We start from the raw sequence: 24,925 nt of genomic DNA on the forward strand, positions 1-24,925 counted from the left end.
AGACTTAGCAAACAAATTGAAGAAGTGAACTCAAGGGTAGGAACAGTGAGTAATGAAATCAAAAGTATTAAAAGCGAAATTACTATCATCAATGCCAATATTGCCAATGTACAAGGACAAATTGATGACATTAACGAAATATTTGACACTGAAGTAATTAAAATTCAAGATCAAATAGAACCCTTAGTCTGTACTAATGTGGATGAAAAGGTATTCGGTATCAAATCCGAAATACAAACAGAATGTAATGCGGAATTTGCACAGATTAAACAATCTGTAACAGAAACAAGTAGAGAATTAACCAAACAGATTGTTACTTGCGAAAAGAAGTGTGAACATAACACTTCACAAATCCAAGGCAAAATGTATGACTTGGAAAGAAAAATACAATCAGGACCTACACATTTTACTGAAAAAATGCCTTTCAGTAAAATCTTAGAGGGCCAGGAAAAATTCGACCCTGCGAAGAGGCATAACGGATGGCACCCCCTTGATTTTGTAAAGAATTGCGAAATAAATTTTCCTGAATTTTTGACTGACCAGGAAAAAATTTAATGTTGTAATCAGTGCATTAACGGGAGAAGCAAAAAGGTGGGGGTTGAATCTGGATACAAACCAGATGTCTTTTGAAAACTTTAAGCAAAAATTTATTGACAAATACTGGTCGGAACAAAAGCAGGACCAGTTGTGGCGTGAGTTCCTAATGGCCAGGCTGTATGATAGCAGGGGTAGACAAACCATGAAACAGTTTTGCGAATCGTGGTATAGAAAACTGATGCACCTAAAAGCAAGAAAGACTGAAGCCGAGATCGTTTGGGTTCTTTGGCAGAAACTGCCTGAGGATTCTAAACGATATGTTGGCAGTACCCGCAAAAGTTTTTCTGCGTTCTTGGAAAAGGTAGAGGATGAAGATCACTGGCGAAGAAATCGCGAATCTCGTCCTCATAATAATAACAATTATTCGCGCGAAAGCAATGACCAAAACGAACGACCTGAAAACAATAGATATCGCGTAAACACGATTCAAAGAGGTCGTGCGAGAGGCAGGGGAAATTACAGTACGCGCGACAGAGGATACATGGAGCGGAATTTTCAAAATAGAGGCGAAGTGGAAAACTGAAAACCGCGTGTGTTACGGGCCAGATTCACGCGGAAACTGGTTGTGGGCCCAAAGAAAAGATGTCAAATCATAAATGCAAGAAAGAAAGATGTAAAATACGGGGCAGGAAGGTTAAGGACGCGCCTATGGAAGACGTGCGTTTAGTGATGCATAGTGGCGGTCCTAGTGCGAAATCACGTGACCGTTCGTGCTCGGGTCAGCGCTTGTTGGAGCACCGTACATTGCACTTGACAGCACACACAAATGGCAGACGTCAGAACAAGATGGCTGCCGACGAGGGAAACAGAAGAGGCGGGATGGGACACTTCCGTTGGCCGGTTTCAGTAACAGACGAATGTAAAACTGAAAATGAAGTTAATATGTCATATGATAAAGATAACTGGATATCGAAATCGTACAAAAAGGAACCATTGAAGAATGAAATGGAGCCAGAAAAGGCGAGTGGAAAGGAGAATATTTGTACTGTTAATGATGTGTATGAGGTAAAAGACGTAGATGTGGGGGAGGTTATGGTGAATAAAAAGGAAAGGAAGGTAGAATATGCCACACAAAAGACTTGTGCGCAATTAACAGTTGGTGAAAGTGATGTAAAGGAGGACGTTAGTAAACAAGACATTATAAGCAGTGCAGATGAAATTATTGTTAACGGAAAAATGTTTAATGATTTTAATGCAGAAGGGCCTAGTAGGAATTTCGCACGATTACCTGAGAATGATAACAAGGGGGAAAATAAAATGAAGGTTATCGAAGTATATGACGATTATACTAAGTATGAAGTTAAGGCTGAAATCGTTCAAAGTGATACAACAGAAGTGCCTGTCTGTCCAAACGATGTGCAGTGCGCAGAAAATAATTCAAAAAACGAAGTGGCTGAAACATCTAGTGATAATCTGCCTCACTGTTTAAAAGTTGCTTTCCTGCTCGAATCTGATGACGAAAATTAGTATACTAACTTTCCCTATTGTTTAAAAGTGGCGTACTTAAGTGAATCTGGTGGTGCTGAAGAGAGTAGTGATGACTCTAGTGAAGATAAATTTTCAGGTGTAAACGAAAGTGAATACACTTTTACTGACAGAGGATATGAGGGTGACATTTTACCAAAGCGAGATACAGAAAGCAGAATTGGACCAAAACCGAATGAATTATTCAGTAATGTAACACAGCGGCATAATTTGCAGGAACCCCCAGATGATAATATACTGGGGCAAGTCTTAACTAATATTTTGAAGGTGTGTGAATTACAGGAACAAAATGAAACATCTCATAAAATAATATCAAAACAGGAAATACTGTGCCTTGCTAAAAACTTTGAAATTCCAAAACCTAAAAAGCCACCTGATTAAACAAAGCGTTAGCAAGATCTGAATAGTATAGAGAAAGATGTAGAAGATAGGAGGCCTAAAAAGCCACCGGACTTAGTAACTGTTTTATGAACCATAAAAGACTGCCTTGTTAATAAAGAGATTGGGGGCAGGATGCTGTATGTATATACACTGTTAATATAATGCATGACTTAATTTTTATTGTATGTTAGTGTTACCTGAAAGTGGATTATTGTTTTGTTGATCTTGAGACCTGGGGCAGGCTGTTGTTTATTTTGTTGTATAACTTTGCTTGGAAACTGTTTATTTTCAATTGAATACTTATTGTTGCCACTCTAATTATGAAGATAAGGGCAAGTAGTGTGACAGATTTAAAAACTTTATGAATAATGATGCTTATGGTAACTTAATGAGAGTGCAAAGAACTCTCTAAGATAATAATTTATTGGTAATATACCTAAAGATCAGAAAGGTCATATGTTTGCACTATGCTGTGTATTTAAAGCTACAGGTCACTAGATGAGGGTGGTTAACCCTCAGGGGACATGCACTCTTTGCATTGTCAGGTGGCTGATGAGCACCAGGGACCCGAGTCGTTGCCAGCACTCCTTCCATTTCTTTTCGTGCTGCCAACCTTCCTCTTCATCATTCAGAACTTTTACTATCTTCTTTCCTTCTTCTCTGTCAGAGAAAACTGAAAACTGTGGAAATAATGTAAGATACAGTGGGTGTCTGTGACAGAGATGTGGAATAGAAAGTTGATAACACTAGAAAATGACCAAGCATAATGAAATTGTAGTGGGTACTGTAAAGAAAATATGTAATGGAAAAGTAATTGGAAAGAGAAAAGGTAAGAATACTGAAAATAAGGTAAATGAAATGTAAATGTTTTTTTGAAAATAGGGACAAATATGGTGTTGAAAAACTGTAAGTGCGTTTAAAACTGTGGAGATGAACCTGACTGATATATGTAAGATAGATATGAGATGTACATGTCTTGTGCCACAAAAAGGTGGCAGAAGTCACTTGTAATAGGATATAAAATTATTGTCCTGATCTTGATGTATGCAAAGACCTAACTGTGTGAGAAAGCAATGACAAATGAGTAGTAAAAATACATTATCCTAAGTTGATCCTGAATATGACATTTATATTTACTCTATTAATAATGTGTATATTGCCTGATTTTGTCATGGTCTAAAGAAAAATTTAATATTACCTGTGTCTAATTACTGTTTCAAAGTTGCAGGTTTTATGTTTTATACCATAAATGCAAATTCTACCAAAGATGTGAAATAATGATGAAAAACTTTAAGATGAAGACAATAAACTGCTCTAGAATATGTTGTTGGGCAGCAAAACAAGATAAAAGGATAAAAATGTTGTGGTCCTGAGGATGAGGACTACCTAAAATGCTATGTGAGCCGTAGCCAAAGGACTTGCCAATGTGGGGCAAGGAATTGATAAGTGGTCACAAACTGCCTAACCTATAGAATGGGGCAGTGTGGTAATTTAAAAATGTGTCTTTTAGTGTTCTTAATCTAAATTGTGTTTTTGTGTTAAAATATTTGCATACAAAGACTGCCAAATCAATAATGGGCAGTATGAGTAACACAGACTGCTAGTGCTGAGGCAAGCAGTGACGTAAGTTAGGTTTGTTGATCAATGTGTTATGGACTGACTGTTATTATTAGAGTCAGTGAAAAGTTATTATAAAATATATAAGCATTCTTATTGAAATGGATGTAGATGTGACTTGCCATTGTGGGGCAAGAAGTTAATAAGTGGTCACGAACTGCTAAACCTAGAGGATGGGGCAGTGTATTAATTTAAAAATGTGTCTTTTAGTGTTTATCTAAAGCGTGTTTTTGTGTCTAAATGTTTACATACAAAGACTGCCAAACCAATAATGGGCAGTATGAGTAACATAGACTGCTAGTGCTGAGGCAAGCAGTGAAGTAAGTTAGGTTTTTTGATCAATGTGTTATGGAGTGACTGTTATAATTGGAGTCAGTGAAAAGTTATTATAAAATGTATAAGCATTCTTATTCAAATGGATGTAGATGTTTTGATACTAGGTTTTTTTATAACTTAAAGTTTTGGTCTGCCTTGTTTTAAAACACAGCAGTGATAATTAAAGATAGGTTCTGAATATGTTAATGTGTTTATGTGCAACAAACATTTTGGACTGCTATTAATGAAGAGCAGCCTTAAAGTTAATTATTTTGAAAAAAACCTTGCAAAGTTGCTTTTGTAATTAAATAATCAGCTGAAAAACTTTCTCATAGCTGTTCATTTAAATATTTCTGCATATGTGGATGCAAATTCAAATTATCAGCATTTCATTAATTACTGAACCTTGTAAAATGTACTATGATCATTAACATGCTTGTGTGTCTATGAATATTTACTTTCTTTAAAAATATTGAAAGACGAATTTCTGCTTTGTTATTTTAAAATGTTCTGTGCTATTCTATATGTGAATTATTTTTTTATTTGAAGGATATATCTATTCTACTAATATGCAATTATTTTGTGTATTGTTTATCTTTTATTTGAACTGTATGTGTATGTTTATGCAAAGAACCAGAAAATTTAAAGATATCTTGTGTAATGATGAAATTTAGTCTCCTTAAACCAGTGTGGGCATGTAATTACTGTAAATGTCTTAATTTTTAAAATGGTTTGGGAGAAATGTATGAAATTTCTTAGTGTATATACTGTATGTTTGTAATATGTATTTTTTCTCTCTCCCAAGTGAAGTTGGATGGTATAATTTTTTTCTGTAGCCAACACCACTTAGGTGTTATAGATGTTTCATTGAAGTATCACTTACAGGAAACTTCAACAAAACATGGGGCATGTGTAACACCATAGCTCTAATACTCCATTGATTTATTTTGGTTTTTGTTTTATTTAATGTTACATCGTTGAGCTTCTGTAAATATGTTTGATTGAATAGATGTCACAAAATTGTATACTCTTTTCTTTGTTTAAGTTGATGTCATGGTTTGGTTCTAGGCAAAGTAGTGTATCTGTCATTTAAATTCTTTGTCCCATTTAGAGGGAACAAAACTTACTGTATATAAATGTAACTCTGTGTGAATAATTTTTTATAGAAATGTCAATATGTGCAAATGTTCTGTTTTATTATTTGTATTTGTTTGCTGTTATGTAAACTGCTCATCCTCACTTAGGGTTCTTAGTTAGTTTGTATATAAAAGGTGAAGTGGTTCCCCTCGGGGACGGAACTGTGTAGCGCGCGCAACTTGTGGTTGGCCTAGGTAGAAAAGGTGGAACAAGAGTCAGTCGGGGACGAATCACCAGTCGGGGACGAGCTACCAATCTGTGCACTGCCATGTAAATGTTGCATATTGCACTGGTCCCGAGAGAGGAATTTTCAGCCACTTCCCAATGCCTCGGATGGATGGATAAATAGCTGGAAGTATTCTGGAATTTGTATCTATCATCGCCACCAAGAAATGACTGAGTCCAGCAATTCTACCTGTAATTCCACCTACCGACATGCAATCGCCACCACATTGCGCAATCACTGTAATGGAGCACTATAGCAATGTACAGTAAAGGATCAGCTTAATGGATGTGTTAGTGTGCTCAAATATAATGTAATTTATAACTGAGTTTATGTACCTACCTTGATTTTTCTCCTTATCATAACACCTCTCAGGTTCCTCTCCGTTTGAACAAAAGTGATTACCAAGTGTCCTTTATTGAAAGCATATTAAAGACCAGGGTTTTTGCTAATTAATGCCTCTTGAACATAAAAAAGTAAGTTAAAGTTAAAGAAAGTAATTTTCCTAATAAAACTGCTTATTAATGTATTGTTGCCAACTTCAAATTAAGAGTTCGTAAGACTGAGGCTTATAAAGTTTTGCTTCGTAAATGATCTCATTACTGCTTGTTGTAAATCATAGAAGGTGAGTCAGTATCATACATATATGTTAATTTTGTTTCTCAATGTAGTAAGAGTGGAAAACTGCAGTATGAAACGTTATATACTCATATTTGCTAAGTGTTTGTCTCTCTTGTGTATTAGAAGTGCATATGAATAGTATACCAGGATCCACAGTCTGCCTATTGTGTTAATGCTTGGTAACAAGTAATGGAAAGACCATTAATTATGAAAACCATAATTTCTTTATTGAAATGATAGTGAGAAGCAACCTGTTATTGGATTCCAATTAACTTTTATTTTAAATAGTAAAGTATTAAACTGAGAGAGACTTACCCTATATCCAACTAATGATTCGGCAGTTAATAGTAACAATAACGTTATAAAGACCATCCAGTTTGTTTAAGCCCTTAAAGTAACAGTGTGTTTCGGTATCTGTTATAAATTTGCAAATAGTTTGTGCTGCTCCAGTTCTTAGCTTCAATCTTAAAACATACGTATGTGTCAAGAGTTCACTGCACTCGCGTGTGACAAAGCATAGGTTGTGTTTATCCATTAAAGTTACTAATAACTATTTTCTTGAACGAGAATGTTAATCATTCTCTTGCCTAGTTAGGCTGGCGACCGTTTTCTTTACCCATTAAACAGTGCAGATAGGCAAAAGTTTGTTTGTTACTGTTCAAATATTTCCGTCATTCTGACTTTCATTTCCGACAAGCCACCTCCGTTAGGTACAACAAGGTCAACACAACAAAATTCCTCCCAGAGGGTAACACTGCTCTGTTGCGTTATACCATAATTGCTTTAATAATATTGTTTTATTTCACAACCTGCTTTAAGGTTATGGTACAGCGGTAGCAGACTAAAGTGTTATATGTGGAGTGGTAACGGCTGCTACGTTCATCATCACCGTCTACCATCATGATCGTAGGTCTGAAGATGGTCCAGAACATACCGAAACTGATAACACCATAAAAAAGATGTTTCTTGCGGTTGTGACTGTTTATGTTTATTTTTAAGTAAAATAAACGGCTGTCATCCAGGAGAAATGTTCTCAAAAATTACTTCAAATTTAGCTTTCATTATTCTAAGCTGAGAGCAACTGAAGACTTAGATGGATACTTAATGATTTACAACGACGCAGTTAATGACAAAAGAGCTAGTACCAGAGCTGCTGTATGATTAGATAATAAATAGAAACACAGAATCGCATATCACGCTTACATAAATGTCAGAATCATATATCGAGATTCAGAACAGGTCGAGGGCATCAGTTATGAAAGATAGAAGACAGAAAAAAAGAGAAGAGACTGCAGGTCCTTGCCAAACCCTACAAAGAGGAGTGCACAAATACAACAAAACAGACCACCTATTAATCTGTGGAAATTTAAATTCCTGGACAGGAAATAATCCAGTCTCTCAAACAGTGGGAACTTTTATGCGGTCAACACATAAATGATACTGGACGTTCTCTTACACATTTTTCTCAGGTAATGGATCCAAAATTGCTACTTATTTTTTTTAGGAAGAGAGATATACGTAAATACACTTGAGGTATGAGGTGACAGAGATCAATAATACGCTGAAGGAAAAAAATCTTAACGCCAAAAAAGAGTTAATTTAGAGTAGTGAAATTTTGGGAATACATTTCTCTAGGTAATATATGTAAGTGATTAACATTGTAAGATCACAGGTTAATATAAGAGCCATTGCAAATTTGAAGTGCTGGTATATTAATATCCAGTGAAACCGCCAGGATATTGAATACACTTGCACGCTTTGTGTTGCACAGGTGCGGCGTGTCAGTTTATGGGATGCAATTCCATGTCTCTGCACTTGACGAGTTAATGCTTTTTGTGGGTGACGCTGAAGTTGTCGTTCGATGATGTCCCAACGTGCTCGACTGAAGACAGATCTGCTGACAGAGCAGGCCGAGGCGACACGTCGACACCGGTATGTGGTCGAGCGGTATCCTATTGGAAAACACCCCCTGGAATTCTGTTCACGACTGGCAGCTCAACAGGTCCAATCACCAGACTGACGAGAAACATTGCAGTCAGGGTGCGTGGGATAGTCGTGAGAGCGCTGCTGCTGACATAGGAGATCCCACCCCAGACCATAACTCCAGGTGTAGGTCCAGTGTCTAGCATGCAGGCAGGTTGGTTGCAGGTCCTCAGATGGACCAAAAAATGACCATCATTGGTACCGAGACAGAAGCAGTTTCCATCACAAAACTGAACAGACCTCCAACCTGCCCTTGGCTCTCGCTTGACACCCCCAAGAGGCAAATAGCGGTCGTTTGGAGACAGTGGAAAGCATGCCACAGGACATCTGTCTCCCAAGTGTTCTTGAAGTAACCGATTTGTAACATTTCTGTGTGTCACTGTGGTGCCAAGATTGCTGCTGCAGATGCAGTACGATGCGACAGAGCCATGCGCCGAAGACGATGGTCTTCCTTCTCAGTAGTGCCACGTGGTCGTCCGGAGCTCAGCAATCTTGCGACCGTACATGCTCTTGACCACCGGTGCCACCAATCAAGTACAGTGGCTACATTTCTGCCAAGTCTTTCTGCATTATCTCAGAAGGAACGACCAGCTTCTCGTAGCCCAATTACACGATCTCGTCTTTGTCAGCCTTAAAGGCATTCTTGACTAACATCATCGCACCACGTTCAATCTGAAAAGCAACTAACGCTCAAGACTGTTTCAGCGTTTATTTAAAGCAAACCTGAATCGTATCCTCACTCTCATATGACTGGCGTGGTAGTTGAGTCGACATCGTCTTTCATATACGGATAAGCGCCTACCAGCTTTCTTTTATTCGCACAACTCCTTCTTGGTGTTGCGTTATATTCGTTATTGTAGATATATTTGATTGTGAACAGTGAAATGTGCAAAAATATACAGACAAGTTCAGGAAGTTTGTGTTTTCGGTAGTGACATTTACTCGGACCACATTAGCGAAAACAGCGTATACGATTTACGCCTTCATGTACAAAATGCACAGGAAAAATAGAAAGATGGCTGTATACATAGAAGATGGAACAGGCGTAGTACCATGGCCAGGATGGAAAAAAAAGAAATTGGAGAAAGAAGATTAAGAAAAAGAAGAAGATGGTTCTACTCAAACTCCGTCGAGCTAGAATTCTTGACTATTTAAGTACTTTACCACATTTAGGTACACGCTGTAGGCATTTATGGGGGGAGGGGGCGGGGTAGGTATAGCAAACAAGATACGAAACTATTTTTCAAAATGGCTGTGTGCAAAAGACAAGATTGGCGAGATGGAATTCTACCATAGTGTGACAGATAAGTTAAGTTACTTGAATAGGTATCTTGAGACGTTAACGGACGTACTGACAATGAAAATGCGCGCACCTGAAAGCATAAAACGAAAACATATCCGTAGCTACATAGCAATGCCTATGCTTGCTAGAAGGAAGAAAACAAAAAGAGCTAACACGAGTAGGGAAGAAGATTTTAATATATACATACTTCAGAGTGAGAGTGCAAAATACACTCCTGGAAATTGAAATAAGCACACCGTAAATTCATTGTCCCAGGAAGGGGAAACTTTATTGACACATTCCTGGGTTCAGATACATCACATGATCACACTGACAGAACCACAGGCACATAGACACAGGCAACAGAGCATGCACAATGTCGGCACTAGTACAGTGTATATCCACCTTTCGCAGCAATGCACGCTGCTATTCTCCCATGGAGACGATCGTAGAGATGCTGGATGTAGTCCTGTTGAACGGCTTGCCATGCCATTTCCACCTGCCGCCTCAGTTGGACCAGCGTTCGTGCTGGACGTGCAGACCGCGTGAGACGACGCTTCATCCAGTCCCAAACATGCTCAATGGGGGACAGATCCGGAGATCTTGCTGGCCAGGGTAGTTGACTTACACCTTCTAGAGCACGTTGGGTGGCACGGGATACATGCGGACGTGCATTGTCCTGTTGGAACAGCAAGTTCCCTTGCCGGTCTAGGAATGGTAGAACGATGGGTTCGATGACGGTTCGGATGTACCGTGCACTATTCAGTGTCCCCTCGACGATCACCAGAGGTGTACGGCCAGTGTAGGAGATCGCTCCCCACACCATGATGCCAGGTGTTGGCCCTGTGTGCCTCGGTCGTATGCAGTCCTGATTGTGGCGCTCACCTGCATGGCGCCAAACACGCATACGACCATCATTGGCACCAAGGCAGAAGCGACTCTCATCGCTGAAGACGACACGTCTCCATTCGTCCCTCCATTCACGCCTGTCGCGACACCACTGGAGGCGGGCTGCACGATGGTGGGGCGTGAGCGGAAGACGGCCTAACGGTGTGCGGGACCGTAGCCGAGCTTCATGGAGACGGTTTCGAATGGTCCTCGCCGATACCCCAGGAGCAACAGTGTCCCTAATTTGCTGGGAAGTGGCGGTGCGGTCACCTACGGCACTGCGTAGGATCCTACGGTCTTGGCGTGCATCCGTGCGTCGCTGCGGTCCGATCCCAGGTCGACGGGCACGTGCACCTTCCGCCGACCACTGGCGACGACATCGATGTACTGTGGAGACCTCACGCCCCACGTGTTGAGCAATTCAGCGGTACGTCCACCCGGCCTCCCGCATGCCCACTATACGCCCTCGCTCAAAGTTCGTCAACTGCACATACGGTTCACGTCCACGCTGTCGCGGCATGCTACCAGTGTTAAAGACTGCGATGGAGCTCCGTATGCCACGGCAAACTGGCTGACACTGAAGGCGGCGGTGCACAAATGCTGCGCAGCTAGCGCCATTCGACGGCCAACACCGCGGTTCCTGGTGTGCTCGCTGTGCCGTGCGTGTGATCGTTGCTTGTACAGCCCTCTCGCAGTGTCCGGAGCAAGTATGGCGGGTCTGACACACCGGTGTCAATGTGTTCTTTTTTCCATTTCCAGGAGTGTATTATTAGCAAAACAGACTGAATCTTTGCTTCTACTAGACAGAAACAAGTGATAGTGTAGAAAACGAATTTCAAAATATAAAGCTATGTTCCCTGGAAATGCCAAAAATGAATTACTGGGTAAATGGAATAAGAGAAGAAAGAAGAAGGGATAAAGAAAATGGATGGATCATATCGCAAAAGCAGTTGAGGAAGAGAAACATATTACATATATTTGCAAGCGAAAACAGAACCTGTGAAAGAAGAATATCAAGAGAAAACAAGTAAAGTAAAAACCATTGTCAGGAACACAAATTAAGAATCGTGGATAATTTTGTGAGCAGAACTGAATGCGAAAATCAGTCTCTAGCTTTTAAAGTAATAAATCATTTAAATAAAACCGAAAAAGATGCAACAAGCCTGAATATAACACCAGGCGATAAATTGACAGCCCATCATAAGGAGGTCTGGTGTAATGAAAATCAAGAATCAGACGAGGAACTCCTCTGTTATTAATAAACCATTGGACGACGATCTGATAGCGATCCAAGAAGTAGACGTGGCTCTGAATAAAGCCAAAAACCAGAAAGCATAAACGTGGAGTTACATAATTATGGGGTATTATTTTTAAAGCTTACACTTCTTCATTTACACAGCATGTGTTGGAAAAGACGACAAATCCCGAACTATGGACATTTGTAGACGTCACATCAGTCTTCACAATAGGTAAACGGAATGAATGCAATAATTACCGTGATACAGCATCATCGTAAACAGCGTAAACGATTTACGCCAAGATAAGTGACAATAACAAATCTAGTCGCCAAAGTTGGCTGAAACACCTACGAAGAAATCTGAATTAGAGACTACCAAAACAAGCCTTAAATTTTAGACCTTTATGTACAAGATGCTCAGGAAAAATAGAAAGATGGCTGGATAATTAGAAGATGGATCAGGCCTAGCACCATGACCAGGATAAAAAAATTGGAGAAAGAAGATTGAGAAAAAGAAGAAGATGCCTCTGTTCAAACTTCGGCGAGCTATAATTCGTGATTATTTAAGTGCTTTACCACATTTCGGTACATGCTGTAGGCATTTGTGGTGGTGGTGGGGGGGGGGGGGGGGGGAGGGTAGGTATAACAAACAAGGTACGAAATAATTTTTTAAAAGGTCTGTGTGCAAAAGACAAGATTGGCGGGATGGAATTCTACCACATTTACTTGAATAGGCTTCTTGAGACGTTAACGGACGTACTGACAATGAAAATGCGCGCACCTGAAAGCATACAGTGATAACTTATCCATACCTACACAGAATCGGTGGAAGCTTTTCTGTAATTTGTTGGCAGCTTTAATCAGGCGATATGATATAGGCCGGAGGTTGCAAAATGCAGTAATTATGAAAGAGAAAGTGGGGGCTGTGAATGGTAGAAGGAAGGGGAAAGGAATGGATAATAATCAGTTTACTGGAGAATAGATCAAGGTTTTGAAGAGAACGAGTTCAAAAAAGGGTATAGCAGTAAAACGGAAAATGTAACAGGGAACGCTTTGATTCCAGTTGGGTGGAAAGTCGGCAGTCGCAGCGATGTGAAGGGCAACAAAACTCGAACTGCAGCGTTAACCAGTATGGAAATTAATTAAAGACTGGTCGAGATTCCACGGAAAGAGTAGAGTTCGTGCTCGAAAAAACACCAGAGGTGGAAACAGAATAAATTGTAGAGCTAGAGACAGAAGGGACTTAGGAATATTCAAAGTGGACTCTGTCGGGGGCAATAATTAGTTGTTGAGTAGACGTGATAACCAAGAGAAAGGACACAACAAAGACAGGACGCGTTATCATAGAAATCGGCGTGCTTAACCTAATAAATTTCTTGTGAAGGAGTTGTGATGGGAGGAGATAAGTTCATAATACGGATTCATATGAAAATACCTTAAGGATAGCTAATTAGGGTACATGAGAATATACTAACCATAAATATCAGAGGGATGAAAAGAGACATGTTCTAGAGCGCTGTGTTTGCAGTGGCAGCCGCCATTCTTGGCAGATACCCCAAAACTCCATGCAGTAATCTAACTAGGAAACTTTAACCCACAAGGTGGACGAGAAATGCTGCGTAGGAGTAACGTCGGACGCTACCCTGCCCACGTAAGGATCAACAAAAATGGAAACCAGCTCGCTGAATTATGCACGAATAATAATCTTTATACGATCTCCACACACTTGCGGCACCTACAACAAGATAAACGGTGACGGTAATGAAATCCAGTAACAGACGATGACAAAAAGCACCATGTCGATGTATAACGAAGTCACAATCCGGAAATAATGAACTTCAGAGTTAAAGAGGGAACAAATGTAGATGCTGATCATTATGTTTTAACAACAAGAAAATTGACAGCATCGGTCTTGAGAGGATTGAAATCATTTATTGCAGCAAATCGACTTCAGTCAAAATGTTAGCATCCTCAGTGCAAATATTAAAGTCTTAAAGACTCATGTAATAAAAGAGCATACAACAACTTGAAAATGGCGTGAACGCAGAAGGACATAGTAGCTAGGGGACAAATTTTGTTCAGAAGAAGAACATAGCAATACCTGTGTTATGTACCGACGCCTTGTTGAAGGCGTAAATTGTGATTTATTACATGATACAACACTGCAACTGGATTTACGTAGCTTATATAATGAAATACCAAGTTTTGCTTATTACGTACTATGCCTCAACAGAAGAAATAGTCCTGTCACGGAAAAGCCACGTATAACACTACCGTCTGCTACTGCTATACCATAACCTCAAAGCCTAAGGCAGTTCGTATAAGGAAATTATTCTTATTCTAGTGAATATAGTATGAAGAAGCAGAGCAGTGTTACCCTCTGAGAGGATTTTTGTTATATTGACCGCATTGTACCTAACGGAGGTGGCTTATCGGTAGTGAAAGTCATAATTACGTAATTATTCAAACAGTAACAAATAATGTTTTACCTAGCTACATTGTTTAAAGAAAAAGGAAAACGGTCGCCAGCCTAATTAGGCAAGAGGAAGATTAAAGTTCTTGTTTAAGAATGTAGGTATGAGTAACTTTAACGGATTTATCCTACTTTACCACACGCGAGTACAATGAACTCTGACACCTGCATATGTTAACGTTAAGGTTGGAACTAACAGCTAGAGCAGCGCAAACTATTTGCAAAAATACAACAGTTAACGAAACACACTATTACTTTCAGAGCTTATTCAAACTGAATGGTATTTAAAACATTACTATTAATATTAACTGCAGAATCATTAATTGGACATAGGTTCAGTATTATTGTTCAAACATTTTCCTAGCTGACATGAAATTATAAATGTAGTTCACTGCAAAATTATGAACTGATCACAGGCTAAGTCTCTCTCAACTAAATACTTTTCTATTAAGAATGAAGGTTAAATGGAATTCATTAACAGGTTACTTCTCACTGTTTTTTGAATAAAACATTTATGTTTTCATAGATAATGGTCTTCTCGTTACTTGTTACCTAGCAGTAACACAATAGGCAAACAATGGATTCTGTTATACTATTAATGTGCACTTCCAATACACAAGAGAGACAAAAACTTAGCAAACGAGTATATAATTTTCCATAAATACAATTCACAACTTTTCTACAGTGAGAGACAATGTTGACAAATTTGCAAGAAACTGACTCACCTTTTCAAATTCACAACAGGCAGCACTATGATCATTAACCTAGTAAAACTTTATAAGCCTCAGATGTAAGAACTTTTAATTTTTAAAGTAAACAGCAGATTGTCTTTATTACCACAGTCTTCTACTTTCAAGTGAGTGATTAAATAGGTGGCTTTGACACTCCAAAAATACTTTAAATTGGACTGTTTCCATCACTGGGAGGCTTTCAAAAGCTACATTTACCACCCCCCACAATTTCACTAAATCCACAATAAATCTGAATACTCCCTTCTTACCAAAGATCAAACTACATAATTTGATTAACTATTTGGCTTAGAGGCTTTCATTTTATCAACAAACTAAGACACTCGATAATCATAGTTCAAATGGAGAGGAACCTGAGAGGTGTTGTGATAAGGAAAAAATCAAGGTAGGTACATAAATTCAGTTATAAGTTATCTTATATTTGAGCACATTAAAACATCCAATAAGCTGATCCTTCACTGTGCATTACTATAGTGCTCCATTATAGTGATTGCGCATTGTGGTGGCGAATCCACATTGGTAGGTGGAATTGCAGGTAGAATTCCTGGACTCTGTGATTCCAGAATAGTTCCAGCTATTTGTCAATCCATCCGAGGCATTGGTAAGCGGTAGGAAAAGCCTCCCTCGGAACCAGCACAATGTACAACTTTTACATGGGCAGTGCACAGTTTGGTAGCTCGTCCCCGACTGACTCTTGTTCCACCTTTTCTACCTAGGCCAACCACAATTTGCGCGCGCTACTAAGTTCCCTACAAAGTTGCGTTTCCGAGGGGGACCACACTGCCTTTTACATAAAATGAACTAAGAATCCTAAGTGGAGGTCAGCAAAAAATGGTTCAAATGGCTCTGAGCACTATGCGACTTAACATCTGTGGTCATCAGTCGCCTAGAACTTAGAACTAATTAAACCTAACTAACCTAAGGGCATCACACACATCCATGCCCGAGGCAGGATTCGAACCTGCGACCGTAGCAGTCGTGCGGTTCCGGACTGAGCGCCTAGAACCGCGAGACCACCGCGGCCGGCGGAGGTCAGCAGTTTGCAGTTTACGTAACAGTAACCAATCATTTCAAACAAAACATAACATTTGCACTTATAAGTAGTTCTAAACAAAATAATTTAAACAAATTCCAAATATATACAGTAAGTTTTGTGTCCCTCCAATTGGGACAAAGAATGTAAATGACATATACACTACACTGGATAGACTCAAATCATAACATCAAAGTTTTTACAAAGAAAAGAATAATCACTCTCATGATATCGATTCAATCCAACAACATTTACAGAAGGTCAACGATGTAACATTAAATAAAACAAAAGGCAAAATAAATCAATAGAGCATTAGAGCTATGGTGCTGCAATGAGTCTTCAAGACTTTAATATTTATACTGAAGATGGTCTCACAATGACTGAAATCTGTTTGCTGCATTAAATGATTTCAAATCTCTTACGATCGATACTGCCTATTTTCTTGTTTACAATATTAACATTGCGGTCGTTGAGAAGGTGGTTCATAGTGGATTCCAATGTCACGATGTTTTAGTTTCCCTCTTGAAGAGATGATATCTTTCGTCTCTGAAACGAAATCATTGTACTGTTATTAGTGTTGTGTTTCATCTTACCGTCTTGTATTAGTTTCTTTACGACTTAAAGAGCAGACAAATTCCTATACCTGAGCTTCTGTGAGACCCTTTGGAATCTCCAAGACACTACGACTCTGACGTACCAAGATGTCGCATCCCCCACTCTCAGTACTACTTGCATCGAATTTCGGCTATGATGGACTACTCGGAAAAGTTGTGACTCTGGTAATAATTTATTTTCGTTGTCCCACCAAGTTTTTACAGCATGAGTTTGCTTTGGTGTAATTATTCACTACTGATACAACCAAGAGGGTCAGTTGTGCAAGCATCTATTATACGGTTTGCTTAAGTGAACCTTCATCCTTTAGCCAAATCCGTGACCGCTAACCCAACTAACAGCTAACTTATTTATCCTACAGCACTGCAAACCAATATTATTATTATTAGGAGTACAATGGCTGATAAAAAAAAGTGAAGCACCTTGTAGACGCAGTCCTATGTCGATGTAAATTCGTGCACCTATACACCACCGGCGTGTGTGAATGATTAGACTTTCAGTTGTCTGTGTCAAGTATAATGGCCGCCAAGGTGCTTTAGCGTTGTTCGTGTTTAGTGTTGTTAGCAGGCCTGGTAGGGCAGGCCCTTATAAGAGGCAAGAGTGATCACTGTGAAAGACACGGAGATGTCGCATACTCGTGTGAGACAGCGTTATCAGGACCTGTGAAAATTTGAAAGAGGCTTCAGTGTGTTACTCTATTTCACTGGTCGCTCCATTTGGATGGTCCAGTCGTGCAGTATCTCGATTTCTGGGCCATAACGATGTGACAGTGGCTCTGGACTTGGACTTCCTGGGAATGTGATCGCAGGTACAGTCGTCGTCAAGGTTCCAGTCTACCGCATATGGCCACCACAAAGGAAGCAAGCAAGACTGATATCTGACGTCGTGGGAAGGAAACAGACCGTGCCGTGTCGAAGGATCCATGCTAGGACTGGCATCAAGCAATTTACGGAAACCACGTAAAACCTAATTCTGGATGACCGGATGCGGATTAGGACCGTCGTCCTCCCGGATGCGAGTCCAGTCTGCTGACCACTGCCCTACCACAGCGGAGGACTGCCGTATTGTGCACCAACCGTGTTGTAAACCTTTTCTAAGTAGGCAGTTTAGGTTTTTTTATTGGTAACGCCGCCGCCACGTAGCGCTCTGTATGAAAATCACTGGCTCTACCTTGTGCAGTCTGTGGCTGGTTTGCATTGTTGTCTGCCATTGTAGTGTTGGGCAGCGGCAGCTGGATGCTAACAGCGCGTAGCGTTGCGCAGTTGGAGTGGACGCAGTGGTGGACGTGGGGACAGAGATGGCGGAGTTTTGAAATTTGTAAGAATTGATGTCATGAACTGATATATATATTATGACTATTAAGGTAAATACATTGTTTGTTCTCTATTAAAATCTTTCATTTTCTAACTGTGCCTATCAGCAGTTAGCGACTTCCGTAGTTTGAATCTTTTATTTAGATGGCAGTATTGGCGCTCGCTGTATTGCAATAGTTCGAGTAACGAAGATTTTTGGTGAGGTAAGTGATTTGTGAAAGGTATAGGTTAATGTTAGTCAGGGCCATTCTTTTGTAGGGATTTTTGCCATTCTTTTGCAGGGATTATTGAAAGTCAGATTGCGTTGCGCAAAGAACAAAAAAAAATTGTGTCAATTTCAGCACAATCATGTACAATTGTTCAAAGGGGACGTTTCACCTTCACATCTGCGCCCGCCGTTCGACAACCAATAGTGGACTTCCTGCAACAATCTTTGCTATCCCATACCACTAGACGAAGACTACCATCAACTGGGCTAGAGAATCACCGCTCCATGTGGAGGATACCGTTAGCACCACATCACTGACGGCTGGGTTGGCAGTGATGCCGTGACCGGAGGACTTGTACTGCTGATGAACGACATCGAACTGTATTCAGTGATGAATCACGTTTCTGTACTACTCAAGAACGGCGAATGTGGCGACGACATTTGGGAGGGGGCCCATTTTTCCAATCTTTTTCAGAGGCACTTCGGTGTTAATCCTGGTATCACGGTGGAGGGAGCTGTCGCACGTGACTTCAGGGCAAGAATAGTAGGGACTGAGGGAACTCAGACGGAACAACAATACGTCACGAACATCTCACGTCTTTGTGTGTTACCTCTAACCAGACTCACCGCCTCACTTCTGCAGAATCGCAGGTTCTTCGTCGACTTTCAAGGACAGCATAGTCGATGGAGACTGTAGAAGAATGGCATCCCGCAAGGAAGTGTTTTGGCCCCAATTCTGCTTAATATACACACGATCGACCAACCTATAGCCCCAAACACCAGGAGCTTCTTATATGCTGACGACCTCGCTCTAGCCAACCAGAGCACAGATTTTGAATCAGTGGAGAACAACGTCACGAATGCCCTTGACGATCTATCTAGATACTACAACACAAACAAGCTTAAACCAAACTCTTCAAAGACCCAAGTGTGTGCTTTATATTTGAGAAAGATGGGAGCCAAACGCAAGGTGAAAATAGTATGGTCGTGTGTCGGACTGGAACACTGCGAGACTCCAAAATACCTAGGAGTGACACTTGACAGATCTCTCACTTTCAAAAAGTGCCGCATGAAGTGTAAGTCGAAAGTCTCCACCAGGAACAATCTCCTACGGAAACTGGCCGGATCACAGTGTGGCAGTCAACCTGAAACAATCCGAATATCTACAAAGGCACTATGCTATTCTGCAGTAGAGAATGCCCGTCCTGTTTGGTATAGTTCTGCGCATTCCAAACAGGTGAATGTAGCTCTCAACAGAAACTACAGAATTATAACAGGTTGCTTGAAATCCGCTCCAGTCGCGTGGCTTTACCACCTCGCAGGAATAGAACCACCACCTGTTCGAAGAGAGACAGCTGTGAACAAGGAAAGAAAGGAAGTGGAACATAGCATGAACCGCATCCGCAAAGACTGAAGTCGAGGAAGAGTTTCCTTAGAACATCAAAGGCACTTAGAACCACAGTTGAAAAAGCTAGGTTACAATTATGGAGGGCTAAGACCTACCTTCCCCCTGGTTGGAAAAGAACTGTAGAAGCTTTACCTCCAGGCCATGGCGGGGAATGCACTACTTGGAAGTCCCTGAGTAGACTGAGGTCCGGAGTTGTAAGATACAAAGTTAATTTAGAAAGATGGGGATACACTGATCCAAATGATATTTGGGCTGACTGTGGAGGAGAACAGACAGAACACATGTTTCGGTGTCGATTGTGTACAGTCTCCTGTAGAGAAGATGAACTTCAACAAGCAACAGAAAACGCACTAGAACTGGCCAAGTTTTGGTAAAAATTAATTTAATCTTAACTGTGTAAAATGTATTTACATGTACTTGTATGTTTGTGACACGAGAATAAAAACCTCTCACGTGACAGGACTGTGGTGACATTTTTCAGTAGGACAATGCTCGTCCACAAATGGTGCGTGTATCTGTATATCTATTTAAAGAAGCTGGTAAAAATGCTCTTAAAGCCTTTTTAAGAGACAGTCTTCATTCCTTCCCATCTGGTCATGTAAGTGTAGAAAAGTTGTAGAATGTTTTTAAAGAGATAGTAACGACAGCAATTGAGAGATATGTACCACATAAATTAATTAGTGATGGTACTGATCCCCCTTGGTAAACAAAACGGGTCAGGTCGTGTTTACACAAGCAACGAAAAAAGCATGCCAAATTTAAAAGAACACAAAATCCCCAAGATTGGCAAAGTTTTACAAAAATGTTCAAATGTTTGTGAAATCTTATGGGACTTAACTGCTAAGGTCATCAGCCCCTAAGCTTACACACTACTTAACCTACATTTTCCTAAGAACAAACATACACACCCATGCCCGAGGGAGGACTCGAACATCCGCCAGGACCAGCCGCACAATCCATGCTGTAGTGCCTGAGACCGCTCGGCTAACCCCGCGCGGCGAAGTTTTACAGAAGATCGAAATATGACGCGTACTTCGAACCGAGATGCTTTTAATAATTCTCGAAACCTGACAGAAAACTCAAAGAGATTCTGCTCATACATAAAGCACACCAGTGGCAAGACGCAATCAATACCTTCAGTGCGCGATAACAACGGTGAAGTCACTGATGGCAGTGACACTCAAGCAGAGTTATTAAACACGGATTTCGGAAACTCCTTCACCAAAGAAGACGAAGTAAATATTACTAAATTCCAATCAAGAACAACTGCCATGATGAGAAACATAGAAGTAGATATCCTCGGAGTAACGAAGCAGCTTAAATCACTTAATAAAGGCAAGGCCTCCGGTCCAGATTGTATACCACTCAGGTTCCTCTCAGAGTATGCTGATAAAATAGCTCCATATTTAGCAATTATATACAACCACTCGGTCACTGAAAGATCCGTACCTAAAGACTGGAAAATTGCTGGAGTCACACCAATACCCAAAAATGGAAGTTGGAGTAATCCGCTGAATTACAGGCCTATACCACTAACGTCGATTTATAGTAGGGTTTTGGAACATATACTGTATTCGAACATTATGAAGTACCTCAAAGAAAACGATTTATTGACACATAGTCAGCACGGTTTCAGAAAATATCGTTCTTGTGAAACACAACTAGCTCTTTACACTCATGAAGTAATAAGTGCTATCGACTGGGGATGTCAAATTGATTCCATATTTTTAGATTTCCAGCAGGCTTTCGACACCGTTCCCCACAAGCGTCTTCTAACCAAACGGCGTGCCTACGGAGTATCACCTCAGTTGTACGACTGGATTCTTGATTTTCTGTCAGAAAGGTCACAGTTCGTAGTAACAGACGCAAAGTCATCGAGTAAAACACTAATAATAAATAATATCCGGCGTTCCCCAATGAAGTGTTATAGGCCCTCTATTGTTCCTGATCTATGTTAACGACATAGGACACAATCTAAGTAGCCGTCTTAGATTGTTTGCAGGTGATACTGTGATTTACCGTCTCGTTAAGTCATCAAATGACCAGAACGAATTGCAAAACGTTTTAGATAAGATATCTGTGTAGTGCGAAAAGTTTCAATTGACCCTGAATAAATAAAAGTGTGAAGTTATTCACATGAGCACTAAAAGAAATCCACTAAATTTCGATTACGCGGCAAGTCACACAAATCTGAAAGCTGTAAATTTAACTGAACACATAGGGATTACGAATACAAATAACCCAAATTGGAACGATCACATAGATAACATTGTGGGTAGAGCGAACCAAAGACTGCGATTCATTGGCAGAACACTTAGAATGAGCAACAGGTCTACCAAAGAGACTGCTTACACCACGCTTGTCAATGCTATTCTGGAGTATTGCTGTGCGGTATGGGATCCACATCAGGTGGGACTGACGGATGACATCGAAAAAGTACAAAGAAGGGCAGCTCGTTTTGGATTATGGCAAAATAGGGGAGACAGTGTCACAGACATGATACGTGAATTGGAGTGGCAATCATTAAAACGCGTTTTTCGTTGCGACGGTATCTTCTCACAAGTTTTCTCTTCCGATTGCGAAAACATTCTGTTGGCACCCACCTACATATGGAGAAATGATCATCACGATAAAATAATAGAAATCAGGACTCGCACAGAAAAATTTAAGTGCTCGTTCCTCCCGCGCGCCGTTTGAGAGTGGAACGGTGGAGATACAGCTTGAAGGTGGTTCATTGAACCCTCTGCCAGGCACTTAATTGTGAATAGCAGAGTAATCACGTAGATGTAGATGTTGAGGTACTGGCATGGACAACAAGATTCGCGGATTCCACCTCATTGCCAGTATTTGGGATACCAAGGACCAGCTGCAACACTACTGATGCCCTTCCCTACCGAATCAGTGCATGCATCGAGACTAGAGGGAGCAGCAATATCATACTGATAAGTGGTCTGATGCTTCCAGGTTCTCTGTAAATCTGACTATGTAATCACTGGAAAAACACCACATACCCTCTCAACGCGTAAAGATTCATTTTCTCCTTTTCCTTCTGAGTGCTCTCCTTTTTTTCTTGGGGATTTTGATATAAATGTTGTGAAATTCCAGAAAGAGAAGAATAAAGATAATAATGAAGTAATATAGGCGACAGAGAAAAGAAATTATGAAGTAAAAGCGATTGTGTAATTGTAGTCTACAGTGAGAATTATAATAGGATAACTCCGTGTCAAGTGGTCTAAGGACACCTACTTGGCCATCTATCTCAAACTGTGTGTAAATTCTGTGTATATGTTTGTTAAACAACCTAAACAAAATGTGAAATATTTGTAGACCACAAATTTTAATACTTTGAGAGTAGAAGCTTCTTAGATGAAAGGGTGACAAAATGTCATGGTGACATTAAAAAGAAAAAACTAGTAGAAAGTAGGCGCTTTAGTCTGAAACCGCACGACCGCTACGGTCGCAGGTTCGAATCCTGCCTGGGGCATGGATGTGTGCGATGTCCTTAGGTTAGTTAGGTTTAAGTAGTTCTAAGCTCTAGGGGACTGATGACCTCAGATGTTAAGTCCCATAGTGCTCAGAGCCATTTGAACCTAGCACAAAGTGCCGTATTTCACTGAGTAATTTTAGGCAGTATGAAAGGGGAACAGTATGGCTTAAACCTGCTCTGAAAAGTGAGCGAACGAGTGAAAGACATTCCACTCCACATTCGGGTGATGCGTCTTGTGTACAAACTGACCGATAGGCCCCGAGGTAGGGAATATAGGCCATTGAATATATCTGGAAACTTCCTCTACATGATCATTCACTCTTTCGTGTTTCAACGCGGATTTTAGAGGTTACGTAAAGGAAGGCCACAATCAGACTAAATGATGATCACCAATAGTAAAAAAGAATTAGCGCGGAAAGAGGATTAGATTTTAACGTTCAATCCACAAAGAGATCATTGGACACAACAAAACTTCGGATAGGAAAATAAGGCTCGAGAACGAAATCAGCCGCGTTCATTGCAAAGAAATCACCCCGGCATTGACTTTCATTGAGGTATGGAAACAATTGACAAACAAAATCACAAAAGCCTTGGAAGAAATCTGCACCCTGCGCCTCTTGAATACGAGTCCGGAGACTTGAATCCTGTGAGACCTACAATTCTGGTTATTAAAACTGCAACGTGATGTAAGCTGCATTCAGTGACGGTTAAACTGGCATCCAGTGTTCTCCATGTTTTTAATTAAAAAAAAAGAAAGTTAAATGGCTCTGAGCACTATGGGACTCAACTGCTGTGGTCATAAGTCCCCCAGAATTTAGAACTACTTAAACCAATTAACCTAAGGACATCACACACATCCATGCCCGAGGCAGGATTCGAACCTGCGACCGTAGCGCTCACGCGGTTCCAGACTGTAGCGCCTAAAACCACACGGCCACTCTGGACGGCCACGCTTGATATATACAGCCGATTACTGTTTCAGCTCAAAATATACTAAGGAATAACGTCATGTACGTTCTGTACATTAAGGAAAATTCCTTCTGTAATGACCTTGATGTCAACGGAACGTTAAACCCTAATCTACCTTCCTTTATAATTAAAAATCACACAGCGGTTTTTCAGTCAGATGTAACATCTCAGTGTCGTTTGTCTGTGGGAAGAGCGTGGTATGATTTATGTAACAAGCACAAAGTTGCACCCGTAGTCTGTGGGCACTACCTTTGACTGATAATGAAAACGTCCTGATCCCAGGACTCGAACCCAGCGGTAGATCAGTATAGATAAAACTATAAATGTTGGTTTCCTTAAAATCGTGTGGATTGGGAAAGTTCAAAGGGCAGCAACACGTTTTATATTATCGAGAAATAGGAGAGAGAGTGTCACGGACATTATACAGGATTTGGGATGGACATCATTAAAACAAAGGCGTTTCTCGTTGCGGCGGGATCTTCTCACGATATTTCAATCACTAGCTTTCTCCTGCGTATGCGAAAATATTTTGTTGACGCCGATCTACATAGGGATAAACGATTAGCACAATAAAATAAGAGAAATCAGAGCTCGCACGGAAAGATATAAGTATTCGTTTTCTCCGATCGCTGTTGGAGAGTGGAATAATACAGAATTATTGTGGAGGTGGTTCGATGAACCCTCTGCCAGGCACTTAAGTGTGATTTGCAGTATCCATGTACATGTAGATGTAGATGGCCGAAAGGTCTTGACCGATTGCTCTGAAATTTTAAACACCGGCGTGATTTAGGTACATAATTCCTTAATATGTGTATATTTTAATAGAGCTAATATATAAATGCATATATGTAACATATAAAGCGAAAACAGTTTTGCCATAAATCTCAGATGTACATTTTCAAAAACG

Source organism: Schistocerca gregaria, chromosome 5, assembly GCF_023897955.1.
Source record: "Schistocerca gregaria isolate iqSchGreg1 chromosome 5, iqSchGreg1.2, whole genome shotgun sequence".
NCBI lineage: Eukaryota > Metazoa > Arthropoda > Insecta > Orthoptera > Acrididae > Schistocerca > Schistocerca gregaria.